Here is a 12,684-nt window from a genome sequence, read left to right on the forward strand (position 1 = left end):
TCTGCTGGAGCAGAGTCTATGGCCCCTCCAGAGATTCAGCAGTCAAGTTTGCCTGGTGCCGAGGCTGTGGACACGGAGGAGGATCTGGGCAGTGTGCCTACCTTCAATGAGCGTCGAGCAGAAAGAGAGGGCCTTCGAAGATCTCGGAGGCTTTATCAGAAGCGTCTTGGTAATCAGACACAGCTGAAGGCCGGCTCCTTGCCTTCTTAAGCACCTAGAGCATGTGTGGTTCTTTGCCAGTGGATATCTGACTCTTTTAGAGGAAAGACTCTGTCTCTGGCTCCTTTGGCTTCTTGTCTTGACTACCCGGAAACCTTGACCTTGGACTGCTTTATCGACCTGCCTATCTGTTGCCCTGAACCTCGGACCGTCTGACAATTCTCTTGGTAATCCCTTTTGGTAGAACTACTGTGAATCTCCAGGACTGTGTAGCTTACACTGACTTTGCTGTGCTGGGAGGGGGTTTGTTTGTTTGGGAACTAGCTGCCTTATCAGCCCTTTGGCTGCTTTCCCGGACAGAAGAGGAGAATTTCCTCATAAAGCCAGCCAGGTGGAGCCTCACCCCTTCAACAAGTCAATGCTGTGAATGTATTTGGAACCCGATCAAGGTATGCAAAGTTCAATCCTCGTCTCTTTGCAATGTTATTCACACTGCCAATGGTTTTTTTTAATTCCTAAGTTCATTTGCCCCTGGTTAAGTGGGTTTTTGGTAGCCCCCCCCCCCCCCCCCCCCCCCGTGGTGAACAGACCCACACACCAGCCAAGCACCAGCCAGAGGCCCTAAGCCAGTCAGGTGCTAGCTGGGGTTTTTTGTTTTTTGAAGATTCCACGTGACAGTTGGTTGTCCGTTGGGATTTGACAGTTGTGGAACAGTTAAGTCCGAGTGAGGACAGAGTTCCAGAGAGAATAGTCAATTGGATTTGGTTTGAGACCAAGAAGGGTCTGTTATGTCCAGTGAGGGACAGTAATATGGTTAGAGTCTGAAACTGAGAGACTCAAGAGATAACTGAAGTCTGGAAGAGGGTTTCAGTTATTTATTATCCTGCGGGATACAATAGCTTTGGTGGCTGAGTTAGTCATAAGAGTTACCCAACAAGGGACAGGGAAGTCCTGGGATGGTTAAAAAATATATGTGAAAGTGAAGGGTTTCAGTAACAAAGAAAACATATGGTTGGAAACACTTGATTCCTAAGAAACCTAAGCCACTACTAAGTCTAAGAATAAAAGAGTGCAAATGTAACTAAGGGTCTATACAGACAGGACAAAATAAAGCTGCTTCAGGTCACATTGGAGTTATGCTGTTTAAATGATGCATACATCCTAAGAGGCCAGAAACTGTGCCAAAGGTGTGGTCCAGTCCTTGGGACTGGAGTGTGGCTTTGGTGTGACTTCTGGCCTCTTAGGATGCATGCATCATTTAAAGAGCATACCTCCAAAGTGACCCGAAGCAGTTATATTTTGGCCAGTCTGTATGGGCCCTAAGTAACACAAGGAAAAACTATAATAACAATTTCATATCATTGATACTTATACAATTCTGTTTTAAAATAAACTCTTCTTGCTGTTTAAACATCCACTTGGCCTTAGTTTTGAAACACAAAACACTCTATTGAACACTAAGAGTTTAGAGTGGTCGTCACATAATTTGGTGGCAATGGTGGGATTTATGAAAACCCCATAGAACTGCCATCTAGAGAAAGGAATAAGGTGAAGTAATGTTTCCTTCACACACACACACACACACACACACACACACGTGAATTGAGTGCATTTGGGATGCATGTGAACAACAGGGATTCAACCCAAAGTCAACCTGGATTATTTTCATTGTGTGAATAAGACCACAGTGTTTGAGACAGGGTGGCATAGCATGATTTTGCTGTGTGTTCCTCTCTCCGTTTCCAGTCATCTGCAATTGGTGGGGGCCCTCCAGCACAACAATGTCATACCATACATGTCCTATTGCATGCTGCAACAAGGGAGGAAAGAGACTTGAAGTGGCAGAAGTTCTGTGAGACTTGTGATATACAGCACTGATTCAAATGAACAACACAATATCTGGGTAGTGTTGCCAGAGCAACCTAGAACTTCAGGGTCTGTCATACTTTGAAGGATGGTTTATTGGTTATATATATGTTGGAAAAAGAGAAAAGAACACACTTGAAAATGTGCAGAAAAGAAAATGCCTTGAAATAAAATATAATCCCATTTCTGGCCAGAGATCAACTTGGTGTCGGCATGCAAAATCCCTGGGATGTAAGAATGGTTACAGTTCAATTTCCATGAAGTATGTATTCATATGGGCTCTGACTTAGTCCTAGTTGTGAATGAACACTAACATTCCAAACTGCATTATAAACTCTATTAGTTCTCCTGGATCTGTGAAAGAGGCTAGCTTTGTGCAGTATGATTGTCCTCTCATCAAAGACCATATGATTGTCCTCTCATCAAAGACCATATCACACATCTTTATCCAAGTCTATATTTCCATTTTGGATTCATAAGTTGGCATCGTATATACCCAAGGGTCTAAATGAACGTTTAGATTTGAGTTCCTTTTTATGAAATTGTTTAAATTTAATATTTATTTGTTAACTTGTATTTCACACACCAGAGACAGTTGTTAATATGGGAAGGAGGCCAGATAAATAACATATAATTATACTGTGCTTGTAATGTATCTGTAATGTGACAGAAATAGTTGTTTACCTTATAATTATTATACATGTTAAGGTATTTGTATATATAACATTAGGATTCAGTACATTCAGCTGTGGTTCAAGCTTACTTTATGGGAAACTAAGCATATTATATTTCTAGAAGATATACCTTTAAGGATATTGAATGGAGCAGGCAATCACCTGCAGCCCATTGCTTAGCTAGAGTATATTATGACATACTATTCCTGTAAACTGGTACCAGCATTCTTCTTATTATTGAAGTCAAGTTGTTGAATGTTGTGGGTAAGCTACATTGGTTTAATCCTGGAAGTTTATTTTATAATTGTATTCTATGGTATATCTTGTAATTAATGTATTAATTATTGTTAACCTTGTGTATTTAGAAGAATGGAACGCATAATTTCCAATATTAATCCGACAAAATAACCTAAAATGCTGATGAAGACTTCTGTAGAGTCGAAACGGCCACAGAGTACTCCGGAGGTAGCCGTCTTAATACTGAGAATACTGAATACAACTGGAATACCACCAGTAAAGAACTGTGCTACCAGTAAAACTACAGGTTCCAACTTCATGTATTGTCTCTTCAAGTACCATTTATGAGTGCTTTCTAGACTGTGAATTATTCATGGTGTTGATGCAGTAGAAATGCATTCACTGCCAACACTGTAGACATTGTTTACATGGACTTCGATTACCCTGATTTGTCATATGCACATTGTTGATTATAGTTTACCATTGTATTTTGTCATTTTGTATATAGTATTGTACATTTGGAAAATAAGACATGTTTAAGCAGTAATAGATATCATTTGTTGTTCCCCTTTTTCTATACTGTAAAATAACCTACTTCTCATTCACACTGACTAATGATTCGATTCCAAAGAGACCCTCTTCAGCAGACAATCATCTGATCATGTCATTAAAAAAATTGATTCCGATCTACATCCCGTTCACACTTGCGCTGAATCGATTTATTGCATAAGATGTGGATAATGAGCATCAAAAAAAAAAAGATCTTTAAATGGGTGTAGCACATGCCCCTGCTCTCCAAGCTGCTTCAGCAATTCAGTTCATGTGCGAATAAGGATCATTTAAACCACTTCAAACTGGTTTGTAAACCAGTTTAAAACGTAATGGAAATGAGGCCATGGTTTTTAGTAAACTGGGACTAAAGCTTGATGTACTTTGAACAGAAGCTGAAATCAGCATTTACATTTTTAAGAGCACATATTCACAGACCATGGACAAATCTTTGTTCTCACCAGATGTGATTACAATCATTATGATGGAATGCATCTTGAAATTAAAAGATGGAGTGTGAGCCCATGTTCGGTCAACTAATGCACAGAATATAAACAGAGATGGGTAAAAATTTTTGTTTCAGTTCAGATTTGATCAGAATTTAACAAACTTTGAAAATTCTTCATATTTAGGATTGAAAGAATTTGAGATTTTAAAAATTCAGATATGGGCGAAACAGCAACTGAAAGATTTATTCATTTTGTTGTTTATTGTTAACTGCCCTTGAATCAACCCCAATTCATGGTAACCTCATGTATGAGACATCGCCAAGACCCCCTGCTCTGCTTAAGTCTTGCATCAGGCCCATGGTCTCCTTGATTAAATCTAGCTAATCTGGCATATGCGGTCTTCCTCTCTTTCTACCACCGTATATCTTTCCTAGCCTTCAAGTCATTTCCAACTTATGGCAATTCTAAGGCAACCCTATCATGGGCGTTTCTTGGCATGGTTTGTTCAGAGGAGGTTTGCCATTGCCTTTCCCTGTTACTGGCATACATATGCATAAAGTTCCTTTACAACAGCGTATATCTTTGTGGGGGATGCTGAAGTTACTTCCTCTGTCTGAAGTGGCCAAAGACTTTATCGCACAGCCTCTGAACACATCTGCCCTGCACAACAACTCCATACCTTGTGGGCAGTGGGCAGGATCAGTGAAACATCTGGCTATGTACCCATCACCAGATGTGAGATAATTACGGCAACACTGAGACCTCCAGAGGACCCACATGGTAAAGAATGAACATTTAAGGGGAAAAACAAAAAGGCTATTTTATATTAACATCAGTTCTGTTTTGATCCAACAACGAGTTCTAAAAGTTCTCAAGTTTTGTACATATTTCATTCCAGCTGTTCATAAAAAGTAAATATTTGGATAAAATTTAAAACATGAAAACAACCAGGTTATTTCACTGATGACATGGTGAATGGATATGGCCAAATGCATTTTAAACGTTTTCATCAGAAAGTATCACAGGTGTCTGTGGTATATCTTTGTAAGCAGGCCTATATTGCCATCTAGTGATCACTGAGCATATCAGAAAGCACCCTTCAAATTAAAATAGTCTAGATATAAGAGCAAACTGTGGCCCCATACAGACAGGCCAAAATAAAGCTGCTTCGGGTCACTTTGGAGGTATGCTGTTGAAATGATGCATGCATCCTAAGAGGCCAGAAGGTGCACCACAGCTGCGCTCCAGTCCTTGGAAGTGGAGCGTTGCTTTGGTGCGGCTTCCGGCCCCTTATGATGCATGAATAATTTAAAAAGCATACCTCCAAAGTGACCCGAAGCAGCTTTATTTTGGCCTGTCTGTATGGGTGCTGTGTGTTCAGTAAAGTTCCCTGTATCTCAACTGATGGACACAGAACTTCCCAAGAAAAGCAAGCCAGATAAGGTATCTAGTCCCAGGTGTTACTATTTCAGACTATTGGTGAGACTCACATCACTGAATGAACTTCACAAATAAAATAGTATCAATGTACAGAAGTAAAAAAAGTATGACAGGGGGAAGGACTTAATGGTCTTATAAGTGGGAGATGGTATCTTGATGGTATCTTAATGGTCTTTTAAGGAGGGAGGTTTTACATAATACTATGTATTATTACTATTATTACTCAAAAAGTGGCAAGCTTGCCATCGTCTTTCCCATTAACCAAGACTCTGGATCAGGGACACACAGAATAAAGATGAACTATACCACATCTTTTGCATCACTCCCTCAAAAACTCACCTTCTACCTGCTACAATTCCTTCCCCCTAATGTGGCCATTTACAGGGTGATGGAGAACAGAGAGGGATCAGGGAAGCATCCAGCTATGTTCCTGCAGCTGGATGCAAAAGGGCATCTCCTATGAACGCCAAGAGAGTCTTTCAGAGGCTGCAGAGAATAGTGCTAGTTAGATGTTCCTACAGTTGGACTCCTCTCCATCATCCCCCTCCACTGGCCTGTAAATGTCCATGGGGCTACAGAAGATAAAAGGTGTGTTTGGGGAGAGGAGCTGGTAAGTGGATAAGGTCAGTAAAGAATCCCAGCCGCTGCAACAACTGCATTGACTTTGCAAAGACTATCTGCAAAGATGTCAGCTTTCATTTGTCTCATGTCTTGCCCCAGGTTTGTGACTTTAAAGGGGTGAAAACTGGGTCCTTTTCACAATATACAATTATAGTATGATGGTTTCAGTTTAACTGCCATGACAACATCCTGTGAAATTCTTGGATTTGCAATTTCAGGAGGGACATTTAGAACTCTCTGCTGGAATAACTTAAAGTTATTATATACCCCAGGATTTCATAGGATGCACCCATGTCAGTTAAAGTGGAATCATAGTACAGTTGGCCTTCCTTATCAACAAATTTTTTTATCCGTGAATTCAAGCATCCACAGCTTGAAAATATTTTTTTAAAGTATAAATTCCAAATAGCAAACCCTTAGTTTTACATTTTATATAAGGGATACCATTTTGTTATGCCATTGTATTTAATGGGACTTGAGCATCCATGGATTTTATTATCCATGGGGGGTCCTGGCACCAAACCCAGTGGATAACAAGGATCCATTGTACTATAAGTGTGAAAGGGCCCATAGAGACTCAGCAGGATAAATGTGTTAACAGAGAACTCTGCTCACACCATCCTAATCTGCAATAAACAGTGGATCTGGATATTAGATTTGTGCTCCAAGTGACTAAGGAACTATCAAAAAGGACACTCATGCTATTGTGCTTTTCTGATATACTAGCTAGTCCATCATGTTTTAATGGACATGATACTCTTGCTTCCTAGTAAGCTGTTCTGAGGAAATTATCTGAGGAAAATAATTTGATCTCTTCTGTTCTGGAGAAACTTGCTTTTATCCAAATAGTTCAATACCATTTTTAGCCCAATGCCATTTTAGCCCAAGTCAAGGTACCTTGACTTTAATTATTATTTTTAACACAGTCTCTTCATTCATTCAAGTATTTCCTTGAAAATATATTTACTATATCAGGAGATCAAATTCAGATAACAACTACAGCATCCTGGCTCTGTACGTCTGAACATTTATTTGCCTAGACCTTGTTTTTTAGCCAGAAGAAATTCCAGGCGTTTAGATAATTGGGATCAATGAATACTTTCCTTGTGAATTTAGCTTTGCATTGGCACCTTTTAAGGGTCCTCAACTTCTAGTAAACAAATGGTCACTGACCTAATTCAAAATTATTTCCAACCTGTTTTCTTTCACTAGGAAAAAGAAATCCTTTCAAGATATGTCCAACTTTATGCTGCTGGGGGAAAAAAAAAAAAAGGGGGGGGGAGGCAGCAGCAGAAGCATCAGCTTGGTGTCTTAAAATAAGATAATATATTATAAAATATTCCAAAGGATATTCACTGTTTGTGCTGTATTTTTATAGCTGAGTCCATACATAGAAAATACATAACCGGATCTTTCTCTGTGCTGTGGGTAGTTTGCCATCTTCTCAAGGCTTTCAACAAGATTTGTTTCTCGGGGCTCAAAAGTAATGTTTTAATCCCCCCCCCTCCACTCCAGCCAGTGGACCAGAGAAGCTCCAGTTTAAAGACAGAAACACTGTACTTTAATTTTCAGTTGCTGTGACTTTCCTTCAACAAGATACTTTTGTAACCTGAAGAATGTTGTGGATGATCCCATCCCAGGAATGGGAAACCCTCACTATATACCCAAGGCTTAGACGAGTAGAGAAGAGTGGCACATTGCCTGTACTGAGAGGCTTGTCATTGGTACTATTACCACAACTGTTTCAGTTGTGTTAATTCTCAATTTGCTCTTCAAAAATGGCATTCATACTGTGAGACTCTCCTGAATGAGCCATCGAAGGGGGACTGAAATGACACAAACTGCAGCTAGTGATGCACGAATCTCCCTTAGTGTAACCTGCATGTCTTCTGCATGGGTGCAGGTCCCATCTTTGCACAAACACAGGCAGAGCACAACAGACAGGACAGGAAGGTAATATGCAGGAAAGCAGGAGTGACTCATACTTTTTGGCTGCACAAGCTACAGAAGACTATAAAATACATCTTTTAGTCATCTGCCGTCACAATTTAGAAAGTTAAACAATTGAAGATACAATTCCTGATGGACTCACTTAAGCCATTTGAAGCAATAGGGGCAGACATCCTGAATCTTTGGACCCCTACATAGGAAAGTCACCAAACCTGGACATGCTCAGATGCAACTTGTCACTTCAGCCACAGCCACTTAATTTTAAGCACTTCTGCTCCATACTTCAGGTGGGATCTGTGGAAATCTGCTTAGTGCATATTTTTACTAAAAGTTCTCAAAATTAAACTTCCTAAAATACAAAAAGCTGGGACTTTTAAAAAAAGAAAGAGAAATTAACTCAGTAATTAATGCTATAGTATTCTAAAGTTTTTTTTTTCAAACAACACCACCTGTCTCTTGTATTTTTATTAAGCTACAAGAATGTCAATAACCAAATAGCAGAATTTGGTGTATTTCATGTGCCAGTTCAGGTGATCTGTCTGCCAGCCAACTAATTTGTACAAATAACTATTTGCATAAGTGATGTATGTGACTAGCATGGCACTATCAAGGTCTGTAAAAACAGGGTGGAATATGTGTTCACCTAACCCAACATTGGCTGACATCCTGTTAGTGGCTTATGCAAGTGTAAGTTAACCCTATTATTATTATTATTATTATTATTATTATTTATTTATTTATTTATTTATTTTCTAGAATTCCATAGGCATTACACAGCGCTTTACAAAGCAAAACAATCAAACGCTACATCCGCATATGTGTGCTGTGAAGGTTTATATTCATTTCCTTCCTTCACAGTGACCAAAGCCTCACCACAACCTACTGTAGCATTGATGAAGTCCCTTCCCATTGAGGGCCACTTGTGCCTGGAGGAGAATGGAAATATCTGGCTATGTCCCTGCAGCCAGATGTGAAAGTATTACATCTGCTGATGAGAACTCCAAAGGACCCTGACAGACCTCTGTGAATGATGTCCTCATTTGACATCTGGCTACAGAGACAACGTCAGATGCTTCTGTAGCCCCTCTGCCCTGCTGTCCTTCAGGCAGAAGTGGCAGTGGGTGGTGCCATTCAGCAGCTCTATGGTGGATCCAGGCGGTGGTAAAAAGCTCAGCATAATATAGTTCTGCATGCAGAACTACAACGTTATGCTGTCCCATAGCAGGATTGTAGCCACTGTCCCCTCAACCGGAAGGCTTTCCAGCAGTTATTATTATTATTAACCTTTATTTATAAAGCGCTGTAAATTTACATAGCGCTGTACATACAATCTTTTTAAATTAGACAGTTCCCTGCCTTCAGGCTTACAATCTAAAAAGACACAACACAAAAGGAGAAGGGAGTGGTGGTGGGGAAGGGGATGAGGTCCAGCAGTTCTTCTCAATCTCCGAGGCCTGGACCAAGACAGGTGGAATGGAGGGAGGACTTGGCTTCTTGGAGCTAGCCTGCCTCTCTCTCCCTTGAGATGGAGAATGAAGGGAGGTCTTTCTCACCATACCTTACACAGTCTTTAAAACTGAAGATTTCAGAGATGTAACCTGGCATGAAGAGAGAGAGAGAAAGAGAGAGAAAGAGAGAGAAAGAGAGATGCATATGCAGTGGCGATTTTCTCCAAGAAGTATTAATATTCATGAATTGCCATCCAATATCCAAATCCTGCCTTGCTCACAAAAGGTGACACTTGTGTTTTGTGGTGACCATGTTGTGTTATTGTGTGTTTGTTTGGTAAAATGCTTGTTTATTATGCAGTTATATTGCATCCTGCTGTCATTTCCATCAAGGGAATAGATGGTCTGAAATGATTTATTACTAATTATTCCTATAGTTTGTCTGTGTTGCACTTCAAAAAGGGAGACAAAATAACTTCATAAGTATCTATTTCAAAGCTATAATCCAGCCACGCAGAACTATACATGTAGGTTTCCATGCCTAGAAACAGGTATCTGCATGTAGGTACTACAGAATCGCTGAAGACCATCAAAATACATTTCAGAATATGCATCTGAGACAGCAAAGCCATACTACTTTACTTTCAGTGGGCTGTAATAAACACGTCCATCCACATTCCAGTACAATTAGAGGTAAAGGTAAAGATTTTCCCTTGACAAAATTGTCTACTCATGTCCAGTATAATTAACCAAACATAATTAGCATCATAAAATGGGAGAGAGTTTTGCAAGCCATTCAGTCCCTACTATTTCTTGATAGAAAGTCAGAGAAATTAATAAGCTTATAACTCTCAGAATCATTTAGCCAGCATAGCAAAAACCCATGCTGGCCGAAGGAGAGACGAGAGAGAGAGAAAGAGGGGGGAGGGAGGGAGGGAGCAGTTTGACAGACTCAGGCGCGGTACAGACTGCCCAAAAAGGGTGGCCTGCCGGCACCTGTTTTTCCACCAGAAGGAAGCCTTAGCTGACAAACTGCGATGCTTCCCGCCAGTGTAAAGAGCTTGTAAAAAACGGGTTCTTTTGAAGCTGCGATGGTGGCATAACTAGTGTGCCACTGGTGCACCTGTTACATAGATAGCAATGTCAGTGCCCATGTATACAGGGTGCTGCCATTGTTAAGCCCTCGTCACGTGCGAGGGTTGCAGAAGGCCTAGGCACTTGGCCTTTGGCAACCCTATGGCTGAGACATGGCTCTCTTTGCTCTGGTTTTGGTCTTCGTTTTCCTCTGGCTAATCTGCTGTGGAGGAAATGTTATTCTGGTCTGCCTGTGGTCCCATCTAAGGGCTCTGTCACTGGGAGTTCCCTCCTTGAGTGCCTTTTGCATTTTCTCTTTTTTCCCTTTACATTTAGTCCAACACAGATGTCATTCACACATTTATTTTTACTGGAATGATGTGAATATCCTCACTCACGTATTCTGGTTTTGTTGTTCACACTTTGAAATGGCATCGATCCACATATCTTTGGGATTTTAGTGGGAGTCAGCTGCTCAGGAAGGGCAAGATCCCCCATTGCCAGTCCTAGGCTTGTCCTCCATGGTCTGGGGGGGGGGGCAGCACACCGCCTTCCTCCCAGGGATCCCCTGCAAGCTGCCTGTTGGAATCAGTTGTGAGGGAAAGAGTAAGAGGAGGAGCATTTCCTTGTAAAGCCAGCCAGGTGGAGCGTCACCCCATCAACAAGTCAATGCTGTGAATGTATTTGGAAACCGATCATGGTATGCGAAGGGTTTTTTTTTAAAAAAAAAAAACTCAGAAAAATTCCTATGTTAATTTGCCCCTGGTTAAGTGGGTTTTTGGTAGCTCCCCCCCCCCCCCCACAAGAAAAACACCCCGATTTGAGTGCATTTGGGATGCATGTGAACAATAGGGATTCAACCCAAAGTCAACCTGGATTATTTTCATTGTGTGAATAAGACCACAGTGTTTGAGACAGGATGGCATAGCATGATTTTGCTGTGTGTTCCTCTCTCCGTTTCCAGTCATCTGCAATTGGTGGGGGCCCTCCAGCACAACAATGTCATACCATACATGTCCTATTGCATGCTGCAACAAGGGAGGAAAGAGACTTGAAGTGGCAGAAGTTCTGTGAGACTTGTGATATACAGCACTGATTCAAATGAACAACACAATATCTGGGTAGTGTTGCCAGAGCAACCTAGAACTTCAGGGTCTGTCATACTTTGAAGGATGGGTTATTGGTTATATATATGTTGGAAAAAGAGAACAGCACACACTTGAAAATGTGCAGAAAAGAAAATGCCTTGAAATAAAATATAATCCCATTTCTGGCCAGAGATCAACTTGGTGTCGGCATGCAAAATCGCTGGGATGTAAGAATGGTTACAGTTCAATTTCCATGAAGTATGTATTCATATGGGCTCTGACTTAGTCCTAGTTGTGAATGAACACTAACATTCCAAACTGCATTATAAACTCTATTAGTTCTCCTGGATCTGTGAAAGAGGCTAGCTTTGTGCAGTATGATTGTCCTCTCATCAAAGACCATATCACACATTTTTATCCAAGTCTATATTTCCAGTCTTTTTAAAAATCCTTTTGTTTTATTGTTCCCAAAGGAATGGAAGCTGACTTCTCTAACCCAGCTCAAGATAAACATTTAGGTGACAACGATACTATGCATACTTATCTCAGAGCAAGCTAATTTGGATACCAAGAGATAAGGATGTGAATAAATATGTATACGTTTGTGGTGTTAGCTGCTAGCTGGAATCCTAAGCACACTTATTCATAAATCAGTAGGCCTGATCTCTAAGTAAACACAGATAGAATATAAATATGGGCCTCTGTGATGACAACTTAAATTACCAACACTAAATTTCTTTAAGGTGACAACAATCTGGCCCTTTTCATACCACGACTGCCACCAATTAATATGTGAAGGCCCCCTCCAGTTAACCTTCACTTTAACCCTAACTCTGGATGATGGCAATCTTGAGGGATTATTTTTATCCCACCACTACCACCAAATAACATGTATGTGGATGTTTATATATCTTTTCAGCTTCCACCTTGAACAACAAAAGGTTTTAACTTGCATCTAGCGTTACTGTCTCTGAAATCACCAGAAGGCCATGTGCCTGAATCCACAGGGCCTAAGCAGAACACCAGAGGATAGAGTGTTTTAGAAATGTTTCATCCACAGGGTTGTCATAGGTTGGAGTTAAACTTGAGGGCAGTTAACAACAACAACAGGAAAGCTAATAATAACATA

At 40.6% G+C, this 12,684-nt stretch overlaps 2 long non-coding RNA genes across 2 annotated transcripts; one reads left to right on the forward strand and one right to left on the reverse strand.

Annotated features, from left to right (window-relative positions):
* The first annotated feature begins 523 nt into the window (after positions 1 to 523).
* LOC149312858 (uncharacterized) lies at positions 524 to 3,836 on the forward strand. The gene is made up of 3 exons (XR_016281321.1): positions 524 to 608; positions 1,906 to 2,287; positions 3,065 to 3,836. It is a non-coding gene; the product is annotated as an uncharacterized LOC149312858 (long non-coding RNA).
* A 5,376-nt stretch (positions 3,837 to 9,212) lies between these two features.
* LOC149312859 (uncharacterized) lies at positions 9,213 to 11,260 on the reverse strand. The gene is made up of 2 exons (XR_016281322.1): positions 10,866 to 11,260; positions 9,213 to 9,543 (listed from the first exon to the last, which is right to left on the reverse strand). It is a non-coding gene; the product is annotated as an uncharacterized LOC149312859 (long non-coding RNA).
* Between the last annotated feature and the right edge of the window lie 1,424 nt (positions 11,261 to 12,684).

Source organism: Sceloporus occidentalis, unplaced genomic scaffold, assembly GCF_023333645.1.
Source record: "Sceloporus occidentalis isolate IW3139 unplaced genomic scaffold, rSceOcc1.0.p SCAF_5, whole genome shotgun sequence".
NCBI lineage: Eukaryota > Metazoa > Chordata > Lepidosauria > Squamata > Phrynosomatidae > Sceloporus > Sceloporus occidentalis.